This window comes from Natrix helvetica (genome assembly GCF_964273705.1).
Source record: "Natrix helvetica genome assembly, chromosome: 3".
NCBI classification, from domain to species: Eukaryota; Metazoa; Chordata; class Lepidosauria; order Squamata; family Natricidae; genus Natrix; species Natrix helvetica.
The window spans coordinates 58,630,530-58,643,746 of record NC_138549.1 but is presented as its reverse complement, the minus strand read 5'-3'; positions in this window follow the sequence as shown (position 1 = coordinate 58,643,746).

The window sequence follows — 13,217 nt, the reverse complement described above, 5'->3', positions numbered from 1 at the left end:
CTGTAGTTTTGGTAGTTTTCACTTTCGGCGCTAAAAGCCTGCAGCTGGCCCCTCTTTGCCAACCGGAATCGAGCTGGCAGTGGTGACTGGCGGCTGCTTGCACTGAAAAAGAGGCAGTGGCTGCAGGCTCCTTGCGCTGAAAACTACCAAAAACTACAGGCCAAAAAAGAGGCCTGAAGTCCTGTTGCTACCATTGCCGCACTCTTCTTCGCATTGGCCACACACATGCACCCTGTTAGGGATGTAATCCTAGGCTTGGCTTGGCAATGTATATAAGCTATGATTACTTTACTGTTACTTTAAATGATTCACAGATGTAATTGGTTTGTTACCTCAAGCAGCTATAAGAGGGAGCCAGAATGGCTGTTAGCTCTCTGTTTTGTTAGAAGCTGGTTGGTGTATACTGAGGTATTGTGGTTTGCTACTGTTTAGCTATACTTTTTGTGCTAGACTGACTATTTGATAACTGAATTACTGAACCGTGTATGACTTGGACTGTTAACCGGACTCTGAACACCTCTATATTTCTACATAGTAAACTACTATATTTTTATACTATTCAGTGTCTCTGAATGCTGGTTTGTGCGTGTTATTCCATATCACTCTGATTACGCTTCTCTGCATACTCGCTCTCCCAACAGAGAGCTTAATTACTTAACACTGGTTATGGGCCCAGAGTGTACCAGGCGTAACTGAAAAGAGAGTGGGTGTTGATACGCAATAACGTATACAGATAGCTGTTTAGTTCATAAGTGTTTACTATTATGGAGAAGATGACACACGCACCATCAGCAAATTTATCACTGATAACCCGGTTGGATGGAACAAACTATGTTTCCTGGTCAATGAAGTGCAGCTTACTCCTGCGTACTGAAGGATCGTGGGATGCTGTACAGAATCCACCGGACGTGACTTCTTGGAATCCAGATGTCGAGGATGATGCCAAGAAGATAGCAGAGTTTCAAAGATGCAACGAAAAAGCATTGTGTATAATTGGTCTAACGCTGACTGACCAACAGTTAGTTCATATTCGTGGGGAGAATTCTGCAGCAAGATGTTGGGAGAATTTGAAGAAGATATATGTACGTGACACTGTAGGTGCACATATACATCTTACCCGCAAACTGTTTAGGGCACGTCTTCTGAAGGGAGGAGATATGTTAGCTCATTTAAACTTTATAAAAGGAGTTTTCCAAGAGCTACATGAAAAAGAACTTATTTTCTCAGAGTTACATCAAATTTACATCATTCTGTCATCACTGGATGAGAGTTATGATGATTTTGTATCGTCCCTCGAGGTCCTAACTCGAAATGAACTAACATTGACTGACATAACTGCATGCCTGTTGAAAGAGTCCAGAAGTAGGTTGGAAAGAGAGCAACTGAGAGAGAAACCACCACAACATGAAGAGTCACCTTCAATTGCCTATTCTGTTAGAAAATGTTTTTCTTGAGGGGCTAAGGGGCATATAGCTAGATTCTGTAAAAATGCAAAACGACAGAATACTAGAAAGGCTAAGAAAAATAATAATGTCAACTTAGGTATGTCTACTTTGACTATCTCTAGAAATGCACCAATAAGCCATGATTCATGGGTTGTTGATAGTGGAGCATCACAGTGCATTACTAGAAATAAGAATTGTTTTATAAAAATGTCTGCCAGCAAGCAACATGTATCTTTGGCAAATGGATGGAGGGTAAAAGCATCTGGTGAAGGTATGGCAAGGTGTTCATTTGTAAATGAGCGTTTATCCATGTTGTATATACCTAAACTGAAATTTAATTTGTTATCAGTAAGAGCTCTAGTTAAGATTGGCTATGTAGTAACCTTTAGGGGAGATAAATGTCTCATAGAGAAAGCAGGTCAAATGGTTACTGCTCATTTAAAGAATGGTTTGTATGCAATGTCTGATGAAAATGTAGTTAATTCTGTGTATACAAATGCTAAACAACATGATGAATGCATACATCTGCTACATAGGAGTATGGGGCACATTAATTTCAAAACGCTGCAACAAACTTTAAAGTTGTCAGAGGGAGTGAAATTAAAACCTTGCAGTAAGTATTTAAATTGTAATGTACGTAGTAAGGAAAAGAACAGGATTACTCCAGCAAACAGATATAATGGGTTTAAAACGAAGGAACCTTTAGAAGTTGTTTTTGCTGATCTAATTGGACCTATAAAACCCAGTTTGGGAGGTGCCTGTTATGTTTTGAGTATCATGGATCATTACTCAAAATATGGTTTCTGCTACTTAATGAAGAACAAGACAGAAACATTTCAACAATTTTTTAATTGGCTGAGATTTTCGGAAAGGAAGATAAAAGCCAAGGTTATTACTGTAGTTACTGATAATGGGATGGAGTTTACAAATTATAAGTTCCAAACTATGTTAAAAACAGCTGGTATTGAGCATAAACGTTCTGCTCCTTATAGACCTCAACATAATTCGTTTGTAGAACGAAGAGGGCAAACGTTACAAGCTATGACTAGAACCATGTTAGCCGATTCAGGATTGCCTGATACATTATGGGTGAAACCATGATGTGTGTTAATCATTTACTGAACAACGTTGTAAATGCTTCTACTGGAGAGGTACCATTTACTCGTTGGCATGGTAGGAAACCTGATTTGAGCTACTTGCACACGTTTGGAGTTCCTGCATGGGTGCATATTCCTGCACAGATCAGATTAAAGTGACAAACTTGTGCAAGGCACTTAATATTTGTTGGTTATGACTCAAACCATAGATCTTATAGGTTCTGGGCACGTGGGACAATTAAGATTTATCACAGTGCAAATGCGAAGTTTTTTGAGCATGTTGGTTGGGATAAACTGGAAATAAACAATGATGAGGTAGTAATCGAAACCCGAGTAGATCAAAAGAATGTATCAGGAATACCAGAAACGTGTGATGAAGGGAAGGAGTCTACTCTGGAGGAGGAAGTGAAAAGTCAGGATGAAGTGGTAAAGCAGAAGGACGTTCAGGATAGTCCACCTATAAGCCCTGAGTTACCCAGAAGGTGAACCCGTGTAATGCGGCCACCTGATAGGTATCAGGCATCTGTTGCATGTAAGGTGGATAAGGTACCTGCTGCATACCATGAGCTGACTATGTATCCAACTGAGGATAAAAAGGTAGGACAAGCCGCATTGAATAGAGAGTGTAACTCATTGCAGGATTTGGGAGTGTTTGACAAGACTGATTTACCTTCAAGTAAATATGCAAGGGGAAGCAAACTGATATGTAAGCCCAAAACTGGAGTGAATGGGAATTATGTAAACCATTATGGGTGGAAAATATGTAAACCCCGATGAATTAGATAATGTTGATATAAAAGGTTCTATGTTTGATAAGGAATGCATTATGCAATGTATCTTGAACCTACATTATGAACTGCATTGGGTGTTAAAGAAAAACATAAATCATTATTGTGATGATTATGGATTTAGAATGTGAAGTTGTGTGTAAATACATTGACAACCCAAGAGGGAAGAGTGTTAGGGATGTAACCATAGGCTTGGCTTGGCAATGTATATTAAGCTATGATTATGTTACTGTTACTTTAAATGCTTAAGAAATGTAATTGTTTTATTACCTCAAGCAGCTATAAGAGGAGGCTAGAATGGTTGTTAGATCTCTCTCTCTCTCTGTTTTGTTAGACGCTGATCAGGTGTATTTTGAGGTATTGTGGTTTGCTACTGTTTAGCTATATTTTGTGTGCTAGACTGACTATTTGATAACTGAATTACTGAACCGTATATGACTTGGACTGTTAACCGGACTCTGAATACCTCTATATTTCTACATAGTAAACTACTATATTTTTATACTATTCAGTGTCTCTGTATGCTGGTTTATGCGTGTTATTCCATATCACTCTCATTACGCTTCTCTGCATACTCGCTCTCCCAATGGGGAGCTTAATTACTTAACACACCCCATTGTCTGCCAGTGCTTGGCTGCACCCCAGTGTCAGACCTGGCCAGGAGAACAGCCCGCTGCTTCAGAGGGACAGCATAGCAGCGGAGCTCCCCTGAAGGCAGCCAAAAACTACCGGTGGCTGGAGGCTTGTCGTGAAAGGTGGCTGAGCCTCTTCATGGCCCTTCACCAAGGCGTGGACAAAGGTGAACAAGGCAGAGCATGACTGGACTGCATTCAGGTGGAGGCCCTAGGGAAAGCCAGAGCGGGCGAACAGTGTGTTCCCTGACCCAATCGAGGTGAATAGCGAGCACACGTAGACTCCAGGCCCTCCGGGATTGACACCTCCCTGGGCCGAGTCTGACCCGAGGCAAAGGGCGAGCAGGTGGCATGCTTACCTTTGGTGAGCAGAGTAGGCAAAGCCTGGAGGCGAGGCGATTAGCTGGGCCATGTGTCGAAGGCAACATATATAGGGTGGAGTTGAGCGGAGCAAGCGTGTGGGCGGAGTAAGTGGCAAGTGGGAAGGTGGAGCGAGCAGGTGAGCAGGCGTCAATGGTGGGTTGCCAGCGGTACGCCCTGGTACGGGCGTACTGGAGCCAGCCCAAAGCACTGGATACCGTTCCGGTACAGTGCTCCGGAGGGCTCAGCCCCCGCCCGCACTCCTTCCGTCTTTTAAAGCTTCTGCACTGCCACACACGTGCATGGCGCATACAGTGCCTGCATGATGCTCCACAGAGCAGCTGGAGCGTCGAGGTGCATCACGGAAGCACTAGAACACATGTGCGTGCTGCACGTGTCCATGAGGACGCCGCCGGCCCCGTTCCAACCGTACTAGTTGGAACGAGATTTGAAGCCCACCACTGGCGGCTGGGTGGGGGTGGGGCCAGCCAGAGGTAGTATTTACCGGGTCAGTGAACCAGTTAAAATTTCTGCTACCGATTTACACGAACTGGTCTGAACCAGCTGAATATCACCTCTGGTTTTAACCTTCGTCTGAATTTGAATTCTTCGCCTGATCTGTCTAATGAAGCTGATATGAGGCAGTGACACCCCCCCCCCAACCCCAAGGGACTTTCCTTTGCTTGTGAACAGTCCTTGTCCCCATATTTCACATAATGTATTAGTTGATGATCTCAACAACATGCAGTCAGATGAGTCTAATGCAGACTTGGGCAAACTACCGCCTCTTAACAGCTCAGACTGTAATAGCTTTGACCAAGTGTCAGCTATCTCTATTAAAACTGAGGACATGAAGAAAATATAAAGAATTATATTAGTTCGCTATCAGGGAGAGGGCCTTTCCAGCCAGCCTCCACTCAAGCCACAAGGTTATACATCTTACTCTCCAAAACACAGCCTCAAAAAACCTTCTGTCTGTCAGTCTCACCAATTGAGTAAGACCTGGTAGATCAGATAGGAAACAGGAGTAGATGAGTCAATTCAACTTTATTGTAAAGCTACATTAACAGAATTTTGCAAATCTGAAAGTACAATTCTTCTGATTGTCTTGCCGCTTCACTATCCAGCTGCAGATTACCATATTTTTAGTGTATATAAGATGCACCAGAGTATAATATGCACCAAGATTTTGAAGAGACAAATTTTTTAAAAAAGTTTTTGCATTCTGCAGACCTCCCATAAATGACCTGTTTTTCATGAAAACGGGCCCGTTTTTTGTCATAATGGGGCATGAATAGTCTTAGGAGGCTTGTAGAATGTTCCTGGGGGGTGGGGAGCCCGAAAAACAAGCAAAAAATGGCCCACTTTTTTGCAAAAATGGGCCCGTTTTTTGTCAAAATGGGCCCATTTTTTGTCGAAAAATAAGGGCATGCATAGCCTTTAGGAGGCTTATAGAGTGCTCCTGGGGGCTAGGGGGGGAATTGAGCACAAAATGGTCTGTTTTTCACTCATTTCTGCCCTCCCCAGCCCCCAGGAGGACCCTATAAGCCAGGCATGTCCAAAGTCCAGCCCGAGGGCAATTGCGGCCTGTTTTCAAATTGCAAGTGGCCCGCAGCCTCTTCTCCCCACCAGAGTTATTTGTTTAGTCTTTCATAAAATTGTTATTTGTATTTAATGTTAATGGTTCAAAGAATGTCAGGCTGAATGGTTGGCCCCATACATTCTCACCTCACCAAATCTGGCCCTCCTTGCAAAAAGTTTGGACACCTCTGCTATAAGCCTTCTAAAGGCTCTGCATGGCCATTTTGGTGAAGGGGCGGAGTTTTGGGAGGCAAAGAGTATTCAGTGTATAAGATGCACCCAGATTTTCAGCCTCTTTTTTGAGGGAAAAAGGTGCATCTTTTTTTTTTTTTTTTGGAAACTAAGAAAGAGGTGGCATGCTCATATAGCCCCTCATGCTTTAATAGGTGTGGAACAAAAAACAATACACAAATCAATTAAAAGAACATTCATATATATACTTTTATCAACACATCCACACTGGGCTCCATTAACATCCTAGCCTTGGGAAAATGCCAGATCTTGAAGGCATTCTTTTTGTTTTATAAAAAGATTTTTTTTTCAAAACAAACACAACACATCCTTCTTTACATACTGTAGAAAATGTATCAGTTCATTACAAAAAGGCTTACGTGCATTTCTTCCACAGCCAACAAACATAATTCATATTAACTCAAGTATTTTAACTCAGATATTTATACATGTTACCATCATCATGCCTCCATTTTCATTTTACTATAATTGTTTAAACATCCTTCATCATAAAATATACCAAGATTTAATACATAACCACATACTGGCATTTCATTTACTATTTCTAAAATCCTCCAATAACACTGAATCCTTATGTCCTATTCTAGCTAAACATCCATAATATTTAATAACAAAATTTTCTAATCCTTCTTTCCAAATCATTGTTTACAATTTACATTCAATTCCTTACGTTGTACCCATACCTATATATGCATTGTTATCATTATCTCTCCTTTATTTAACTATATCCTGTATCACAATATTCAAAATTTAACTATATCTAACTTGATTATTTTTTATTAACCTTTATATATAATCCAAAAGAATTTCTAATCTTCCTTTCATGGGTACCATTCAATATTCATATCCCATTATTGCTTATCATGACACTGTCATTGCGTTAATTGTTTGCTAGCTGTGCTGAGATTTACTGCGCAGGTCGTAGGCCTTATCAGCAAGTGATGTACTGCACCTGCTCACACACATTCCAGAGACTTCTGTACTTTTGTTCTTCTGTTCGTCTACCAAGAAGGTGGGAGACAATTGTTCTTGCCAAAATGTAACAATTAGATAGATTTGTTTATTTTTATTTTCATATTAAATTTTGTTTTTCATTAGAACATGTTATCGGGTTTTATTTCTTATCTGGAGATATGCTAACAAGGAGGGGCGACGGTCCGCACCTCAATCGAAGGTGGAAGGGAAACTTTCCATTCCTTCTCATATTGGTAGCAGAGGATGGTCTCTTAATAAACAGCTTTTTTCCTTGTTAAGCTATCTCTAAAAGAGATAAAAAGCGGCTAGCCTAATTAGAAAGGATGATCTATAGCTATTGAGATACGCTTAAATCTAACTTCCTAACCATGCCGAAGAAGGAAAAAAAAGGCAGAAATGAAGCACATTCTGAGGGGTCCTCCCCTCTAACACAGAGATGCAAGATTTTTCAAGCTGGCTTCCAAATCTCCGAACTTCTTCAACAGCCGGGCTAAGAGGAGAATCTGCCATGGGGGAAACATCTCGCAGAGGAGATGGGACTGCTCCAGGAGCCGAAGGAAACGGACCGAGGTTAGTTACACTCCCTCCTGATTATGCATGTCCCCAAATATCTCCAAGAGATTATGAAATGCTCGGGGCTAAACCAAAGCGTTCCACGCCAGAGCAAATTCACTCCCAAACTCTTAGAGATTATGAAACAATTGATGTCTGGCCAAAGCTCTCGCAGCAACAGCCGGCAGAGGAAAATCACCCCCACGCAGAAGGTGAAACTTATAAATTCCTCCCAAGCCCTGAGCAAGATATGGAAAGCTATCGTAATAAAATAGAATTCTTTGAAGATCAGCTTTCTCAAACCAAAAGACATTATGCCAGGTGAGAGGCAAGTAGGAGGGGTTTCCCCATTTCCAAAATGTCTGAGGACGCCATCTTGCCTTCTTCTTCACAGCCTGAGACACCTCCCCTAGAGGACATTGCCTCAGGCGAATCAGAACAGAGAGATACCGTGTTTCCCCGAAAATACGCCAGGGGCTTATTTTCTTTTGCCCCACGAAATATGCCCTTGGGTTTATTATCAGTGAGGGCTTATTGTTTTGGGGCTGCCGGGCGGCTGCTCCCTTGTGAACTGGCTCCCGAAGAGCCGGGCACAGCCTCAGGGGCGAAGCAGCCATGAGGTAACCATGCTCACGAGCAGCCGCCCGGCAAATCCCCTCTCCAGCCGGGAAGAGCGCCATTCACTGACCTAGGGGGTAATCCCTAAGGTGCCAAGCCATGTGGCGCTCTGCCCGCCCCCCAGCTCCTGCGGCTTGGCACATTCGGGATACCCCCTAGGTCAGTGCATGGAGCTCTGCCCGGCTGGAGAAGTGGGTTGCGCGAGTGCCTGTTCCGCCCGCAGCCTCACCAAGCCCTTGCGCAGCTCTCTCAGGCCACCGCCGCTAGCTGCTGCTGCCCGCCGCCGCCCGCCACCACCCCGCTCCGCTCCGCGCAACTTCAAAACTCGGGGCTGAGTCTTTCAGCATCGGCCGCTCTAGGAGTGCTCTCTAGGGTGGGCCGGCTGCTGGAAGACTCTCTGTCCGGCAGCCGGCCCACCATAGAGAGCACTCCTAGAGCGGCCGATGCTGAAAGACTCGGCCCCGAGTTTTGAAGTTGCGCGGAGCGGAGCGGGGCGGCGGCGGGCGGCGGCGGGCAGCAGCAGCCAGCGGCGGTAGCCTGGGAGAGCTGCGCAAGGGCTTGGTGAGGCTGCGGGCGGAACAGGCGCTCGCACAACCCACTTCTCCAGCCGGGCAGAGCTCCATGCACTGACCTAGGGGGTATCCCGAATGTGCCAAGCCGCAGGAGCTGGGGGGTGGGCAGAGCGCCACATGGCTTGGCACCTTAGGGATTACCCCCTAGGTCAGTGAATGGCGCTCTTCCCGGCTGGAGAGGGGATTTGCCGGGCGGCTGCTCGTGAGCATGGTTACCTCATGGCTGCTTCGCCCCTGAGGCTGTGCCCGGCTCTTCGGGAGCCAGTTCACAAGGGAGCAGCCGCCCGGCAACTCTCCCCTTCGGCCAGGCAGAACGCCACTCCCCAACCTAGCGGTATCCCGAAGGCGGCAAGCAACGTGAGCGCTTCCCCCCCGGCTCCTGGACTTGGCGCTTTCGGAATAACGCTAGGTCAGTGAGCGGTGCTCTGCCTGGCCGGAGGGGGGGTTATTTTCGGGGGTGGGCTTATATTTTTGCCCACGCGAAAAATGTGGCATGGGTTTAGTTTCGGGACAGGTTGTATTTTCGGGGAAACACGGTATGTACACGTCACCGAGGTCACGTGATCTCCTTTGTTCTACTTCTTTTTTTTTTAAACAAAGTTTTATTGATTTTTTTAGAAATTTATAGGGAAAAAGGTAGTGGAAAAAGTATACAAATTTTGGCAGTTGCAAAGTGCGGTAGGTGCCCCCTCCCTCCATACTCATAATAAACATCTAAACAAAATCATTAGTACATAGTGGTATATAGTCAGCATATTAATTCAATTGGTAATTTCAATCAGTTTATGTCAAAAAGATTTTCTTGTTCATTTTTGTGATCTGAGCTTTCTTGGTATTGCCCCATCTCCCCCCGCCGACCGAGCTCCGGCCCCTCCCGTGTCCTGCGTGTCTGTTGTAGGATCATCTGGTTTTTCTAGGTGTGCTTTGTTTTTTTCCATAAAGGCCTGCGCCTCTATGGGTGTATTAATTCTAACTCTTGTCTCCTCCCAGAATATTAGCATACGTTCAGGCATCAACCATCTGAACCACACCCCTTTCTGGTATAATTTATTCGCTAATTGCGAATAGCTTTTTCTTTTTTTCCCTCACTTTCTTGGGGATCTGCTTCAGAATGGTTATTTCCCTATTTTGATATGTCAAGGCTTGCCCCCTTTGTGTACTCAGAATTTCATCTCTTGTACTTTTTCTGAGAAATTTAATGTGTACCTTCCTGGGTACGTTGTGTGTTCTAGCATAAGCTGAATTCACTCTATAAACCAGGTCTATCTCCCACCCCATCTGTTGTTTTTCTTTCTGGATGTATTTGGCCAAAATACTTGTCATGATGTCCCTTATGTTTTCATCATCTGCCTCCATCACGTTTTGGAATCTAAGGTAAAAGGACATTCTCTCAAACTCTATTTTCATCTGTCGGGTATCAAGTTCTTTGATTCCCTTCTGCACCCCTTCCACCCCCTCCCTCATCTCAGCCGTCCCACCCTCCAAAAGATCCAGTCTCTTTGAGTTCTTATTAATTTGAGCCTGGTTCTCTTTAATTTCTTCTTTCATCTCCTTTAGTTGTTTCTTTATTTCCTCTTGTCCCTGTAAAAGTTGTTGAAACATTTGTTGAAACTCCGTCTCTGTACTTTTAGGTTGCATAAAAGCTGTCATCGTTGATTGTGTACTAGGACTGGACGTTGCAGATGTCGGGGCAAAGGTGGCAAAGCCAGGCTTTCCAGGAGGTGGTCTTTTAGGAGACATTGTTTATGGAATAAAGAGTTCAGTTAGTGTAGAGAATGGTCAGTCAGAGCGGCAGAACAGCCAGAAGAGTCCAGGGGGCAGAGGGTCCAGGCAGATGAGAGTTTCTCTAATCACCCTGGCAATAGAGCAGAGTTTTTCACTCCAGGGAGTTCAAAAGGTAGCAATCAACAAGAGATTTGTCTGAGTAGCACGGAGACAAAGACCGGAAGCCTGAAGCTTTAAAGGTGGAGTCAGGTTTCATAAAGACAACGGAAGTGTGCCATCTTGCCCTGCCAGCTTCGGGTTTAGAGGCATAACAAAGTTTTCAAAGTTCAAAGTTCCCAAAGTTCCCAGATCATCAATATATTATGGGGTTAAGTCCGAGAAAATCACTTTTAGTAAGGGCGTGACATCATTGGTTGGCTCTCCCCCCTCCTCCTTCCCCTGGGGCTGAGAGCAGAATTGTTCCAAGCCGCCTGTCCGAGGGGGGGGAAAAATCCCCCTCCCTCCAGCCGCGCCTCTCCAAATCAGCCGAAAGGAAAAGATTTAAGCTGCTGGCAGCTTCTCCAAGTTGGTAAAGGGAATGGAAAGGAGTCTACGCCTCACCGCACCGCAGCTGCGTCCTTCTGCTTGCTCATTCTCCGCACAGCCTCGCAGCAAAGATGCCGGAGCGTCTCCCCATCATGCTCCCCAGTGCCTGGAGTGAGGCGGGGGGCCCCCCACCGGCAGCCGCCGATCCTGGGCATCCCCTGCGGTGCCGCCCCTCCGGCAGGAGCCTCTATGGGGCGTCCTGTGCCCCCCAAGGAGTGGGGAGCCCACCGGGGAAGCGCGGGGCGAGCAAAGCTTGCCCGTTGCCGTCAGCCGCTGGAACCGGACCCTCCTTTGTTCTACTTCTTCTGCCACGCATGCAGAAATTTTTCAGCCAAGAAGTGAAGCTGTACTGCCATCTCCTGGCGGAAATATTTTAATGCAGAGAGCAGATATGCATGTTACATTACAGCACCAGTTAAATAAATTGCAACAGTCTTGGTCAAATGTATCTGTAGCTCGTCCAGATGGCCAAGCAACAATGCAAATGCCTCCAAAGGTTAAATCTTCAACTCCCCCTGGTGGCGTTGGAGTTTCCCTAGATGGAACAAGGCAAAGCTAAATACGGCAAAGGCAAATGCCAGCCTCTCAAGCAAGCCAAATTAATTTTGCTGCACAAGCTCCTGCTCCAGCTGTAATAACACAGAGACCCCTGGTTCAACAACCAGCTTTTCAACCTGCACAGCAAGTTGTTCAAATGCATATCCCTCAACAGGCATTTTCTGTCACTCCTTTGACTGGTGAGTCAAAATTAAAGATGTCAGGACAGAATTATAAAGCCTGGGTCAGTGAGATTGCACTCCTGCTTCGCAGAGAAGGTACCCATTGCATGGTGTTTAATCCTCCTGCCCAACCATGGACTCCTGCAATAAGAGACCTAGAGACTAGGGCTTGCACAACATTGTTGATGTCCATGGATACTGAATTGCAGGTTACCTTTCCACCTGATGCAACAGCCCAACAAATTTGGGCTATTTTGGAAGATTGCTACAGGCCCATTTCAATTGAATCTTCATGTTTGCTCATGTCTGAGTTCCATGGTTCGAAGTTGAAACCTGGTGAACAAATTGGTGGACATTTGACCAAACTGAAAGGAATGAGAAGTGAATTGAGAGAAAGTGGCCATGTTATTGATAATATCCAAATGATCAGCATCATCATTAACTCATTGAATTATAAATGGAAAGATGCCATTGCAAAGATTAACCACATGCCTATTGCTCAACACACTGTTAATCATGTATGCAGACTTTTAATTGAGGAGGAAGCTATCAAATTAGCTACACCACATCTGCAACAACCCCCAGCGTCAAAAGCTCCAGCTAGACGTCCCTTCCGAGGAAGAGGCTATGCTCCAAGGATGCCAAGGTGCTACATCTGCAACCGTATGGGACATGACACCCGGGATTGTCCCCAACGAGTTCCAGCTCCCGTCACATACCAGCCCAGAGGAACAGACTCCAGAGGCAGAGGCAGAGGCGGAAGACAAGGTCGTCGTGGTCCAAGGCGTGATCCACAAGCTCCACTCGCAACATTGGCCATAACCATGTTATAACCAATGTTCCACAACCTGATCCAGAATACGACAGACATCTTTTGTGGACTTTAGATAGTGGAGCAACTTTACACGTTACCTGCAGAAAGGAACTTTTCACAGAGATGGGCGAACCGGAGCCTGAATATCGAGAATTGTACTCCTTCTCCAACCACACTTGTAAGGTCATGGGAAAAGGAACTGTTTACATTGAAGAGCTCGATACATTCATCCCTGATGTTTATTACATAACTTCAGCAACCAGTAATTTGCTTAGTCAAAGTCACTTGTCTAGAGAGTTAAAGTTCCAGGTTCACCATCTCGAGAAAGCAAGTTACATAGTTAAAGATGGAGATATTGTTGCTGAAACCATGCTGATTGGTGGTGTTTATTACTTAAAGCCAAAAGCACAGGCAAGTATGCAAACTCCAAAAAGGGACAGCACGGGCCCAGAGAGAGTTGCTTCAAAGAGAGAACCCGTCACTGTTCCAAAGGCTACTAAAG